General features: G+C 32.6%; 1 long non-coding RNA gene across 1 annotated transcript; it reads right to left on the bottom strand.

Moving 5' to 3' along the window:
* Positions 1-144: 144 nt before the first annotated feature.
* On the bottom strand, positions 145-2418 carry LOC111372530. Its single transcript, XR_002698786.1, has 6 exons — positions 2307-2418; positions 2133-2210; positions 1915-2043; positions 1684-1798; positions 1141-1259; positions 145-488 (listed from the first exon to the last, which is right to left on the bottom strand). It is a non-coding gene; the product is annotated as an uncharacterized LOC111372530 (long non-coding RNA).
* Between the last annotated feature and the right edge of the window lie 1734 nt (positions 2419-4152).

Raw genomic sequence — 4152 nt, 5'->3', positions numbered from 1 at the left:
AAAAAAAAAATAAATAAATATAAATATACATATATATATAAAACCAATTCATCATCAGATTAATATGGACCAGCTTTACGGGTAATTGAAGCTTGCAAGCATCAATTGACTGAAACATAATGAACTTAGACGAATAGACGGTAATCAAAATTGGAGGTTCTAGAGATGTTAATGTGAACATTGAGCACAAGCACCCATTCACCGTAACATGGTATAATGTCAAAATATCAACCAAATGTGGTGGTAAAGAAGAAGTGTGAAATGATAACTGTCAAGCTATACTGATATCTTACTATCGAGTAATTAAATGGCATATATAAAACTCGGAAAGACAAAACAAGTTGCACAAGTTTACAATTCTCTCGGCTGACCATCAAGACAAAAACAAGTTGAATGTGTTTACTAGTCAAAACTGGGCAGAGCTATGGATTCGATATTAACATACCAGATAAATAATGGAGCATGCCGGCAGATTCTTGTGATTGTACCTAGATTTTGTAGCAAGACGTGAATAAGAATTACCCCAAGAAACAAAAGAAATGAGGTCATTATTTTGATCTTAAGGTCCCTTTCCCAATAATTATAACTCTGTATCACGTTGAACATGTGAACATCAAGATGCTAAAAAACATAAATCAAGATACAACAACCAACACATTTCAAATAAATGAGGACAAAAATATGAATGATCAACGTCAATTTTTTTAACTATCTTATTCTGCAATCAATACAAATCACTTGAAATTAGTACAGTGAATTATAGCTCTCCTTGTTGTGACTGTGAAGTCATGTGGCCAACATGTTACTCAATAAATTATTTTATGAGCCATAACTAGGCAGTCTTAAGTAGCCAGGCTCCACAGAAAGAGATTCTGCTCATCAATACTAACTAACTTGTCATGACTTCTGGTAGGCCACCACAATACACTACAAAGAGCATGGCATTCAATACTCTACTGACCAAACTAAAATTATCTAAATTAAAATGAATTCAGCCAATCAATATCATCATGAAGCAAAGATGAATTTGCCTTGACAGCAGCATGGATTAGGAGCATGCTAATGTTGAAAAACGAATTTTTTTTCACTTAGTTGTCGGGCCTTACAGTGTCACTATTGAAGGAAAGACCAACAAAATACCTCTTCATTTCTTTGAACTTTTCCTTCCTTTTAGTTTTTATCACAAATCAAAGAGATATTCGAGCTAGGAGCAGTAATGTAATTGAAGTTAAAATTCATGCTTCCTGAAACAAAACAGCCTGCACAAAAAAACTTCTCTCAAACCACTAGAAAAGAGGACAACAATTACCCAGAAAAATAGTAACAGTTAACTTTTAAAGACAGTAAGATACATGAATAGCATAATCTTCAAAATTAAATTGGATAGATACTATGCATTAATTGGGATTGGAGGTATAGAAGTTCAAGTGTTCAACTAATTCATCTGAGATATCTAAAATTAAAAATATGGACTGAGATTCATTTGCTCCAATGTACCAGTTAACCCACTCAATAGTCGATGGAATCAGAACACATTATGAAATAGCGAAATGATAAGCTTAGAGCAAAAAGGCATTCCAGTTTCTTTTTATCTTCAGAATAACATTATCAATAATTGCATTTTACAACTGTGTCTTTCTTCAGCTTCAAGCTCACAGTTTAGCCATGAAACAATGAACTCACCATTTAATCGTTGAAGTGTGAGCATCCAGAGAAGCAATTCGTTCAAGTTGTGGGGAATTCTGCTGGCCATATAACTCAGGAATTTGCCATATTGCTGCTCTATCATATGATTCGCCTTCCAAGCATAAAACAACATTTTACTAAAATTTAGAAAACTCTGACATAAACAAATTTGAAAGTACATATTGAGCCGGCAAAAAAAATTAGAAAAACAAAAAATGAACAACTTACACGAAGAGAAGACAGCGGACAATATCCGTTAATCAAAAGGACGAGAAGCGAGGTCTCAAATTTCATTCGGATACGAAAATAAACCTTCGCAGATCAATTCATTACCGATGAAATCATTATTAAATGCACCTGAAATTTAAAAAATAAATAAATAATTTTGATGTAATAAACACTGCCATTCATATTAAGTTAAGAGGGGAAAAGAAAACTGAAACGACCTCGTTTTCTTCGTCGAGAGTACCAGGGAGGAAACTGGTGTGATCCGTATCTGCTGTCACATCGGAACTGCATCTAGCCTAGAATCAATAACTTCATTTCAGAATTTCTTCTCCCAAAATTAGGGTTTTATGCATTAACACAAGAAAAATTCTTAGAGACGACTCGAAATTGACCTGATATTTAAGACCATAGCCCACTACGGTTGGTTGATCCACCCTGCATTGTACTGCAACGGACGGAAATGTGTGATCGGAATGGGTTTTCAGCTAAGTGAAGCCACTCCGATGATTAATAGATCATAATTGAATTAATTGTCCCAGTAACCACTGAAGTTAATTTATATATTCAATTGTTAGCTGAAATTTGAGACGTCGAGTTTTTTACCATTAAATTTATCCAAACTTTGAACATTACTCACTAACTTAATATTTATTCTAAATCATTAACAGTATTAGTAATGTGGCTAACAAAATGTATATGTGGTGCCCAATCAAACTGTTAATAAATTGTCATGTTTTGGATTGATCTTGAAAACTTTGAAAAAAGTTTTCACTATGACGCTTGTTGCCAAATAGATGTTCTTGAGGAGTTGGTAGTTGATACATTTGAAACAAAACATTCGGCAATCTTATGTGAAACAGATATTGAACAATCAGATAATACAAAAAGAAAAGAATATACTGTACAATTGGCAGAACAACCCATGGGAAGTAGGCATTAGCAATATGAGTCTCTTGGTGCAATCCATCACCACCGATACTTTCAATAGAGAAAGTCTCAAATCTCGAGTTAAAGCCTTTGCATCACATCTGCGTTACACATATTTGGGAGACTCCTTTACATTTCCAGTAATCATTACAAATGATATGATAGATGAGCAGGGAAAAAATTATTGGAGGTACTAAAGAAGTACAAAATTGCAATAAGGACGAGTCAAAGCCATTAATGGATGGTAAGTGCAAATTAAATCCAACTTTAAAGAAAGTAGTGAGAAAGGTAGTACTGTAAAATGTTTTCGATTGCTCATTAAACTTTGAGGAGATTAAATTTTGGCCACAAAATGTATAAAAATGGCATTGGTTGGTTAGTTAAAGAATGTGTACCTCAATCACACGGATTTTGTAAAAGTAATGAAGCGGACAAACATTTTTGGATTATCGATCTCACAAGAAATGATTAGTCAATTACACAATAGTAAATTCTAACATATTTTAGTAGAATTTTAAGCTATTTTTATTATTTATTGTGTTTTGATGTTAAAATTAAATTAAACTATTGTGTAATTGAGTAAACATTTCTCGTAAGATCGACAACCTGAACTCGTTGTTCACTTTATTACTTGTACTCTACTCGTATGATTGAGATACAAATTTTTCAACGAATAACAAACAGATGTCATTTTTTTGAGTTTAGTAGTCAAAATTTAACCACCTCAAATTTCAGTTAGTAATCAAAAAATGTTTTTCAAGGTTTAGTGTGCAATTGAAGACATGACAATTTGTTAACAATGTGACGAAAAGCCACATGTGCATTTTGTTAGCCACATCATTAATTCCATTAAAAATTTGGAATGAATGTTAACGTAATGAGTAACGTCCAACATTTGAATAAATTTAGTGATTAAAACTCGACATCTTAAATTTCAATAAGCAATCAAAGACACGAACATAAGTTCAGTGACCACTAGGACAATTAGCTCATCAAAATTTATAGTATTCAAGAGAAGTAAACTAAGTTAGGTTCAATTTTTAGATTTAATTTCACAAGGCCAGTAAAGTTTGCGCGAATTCCAAATTATCCTTAAATTATAGTTTTGACTTATTTAGTCACTAAAATTATTAAAGTTACACTATTGATCCTCAAACTAAAGTTAATTAGCCCCTCTTTGATGTACATTAAAAAGACTAGATATCCATTAACTTCAGAAAATTTCATAGAAATAGCAACAGCTCGAATTTTTAGAACCTTAAATATAATTTCATTAAAGGTCCGTTTGATAGGCGTCCAAATTCCATGAAA

The sequence above is a fragment of the Olea europaea genome, unplaced genomic scaffold, assembly GCF_002742605.1.
Source record: "Olea europaea var. sylvestris unplaced genomic scaffold, O_europaea_v1 scaffold1008, whole genome shotgun sequence".
NCBI classification, from domain to species: domain Eukaryota; kingdom Viridiplantae; phylum Streptophyta; class Magnoliopsida; order Lamiales; family Oleaceae; genus Olea; species Olea europaea.
Note: the sequence above shows the minus strand (reverse complement) of the source record. Positions and strands in the feature narration are given on the sequence as shown.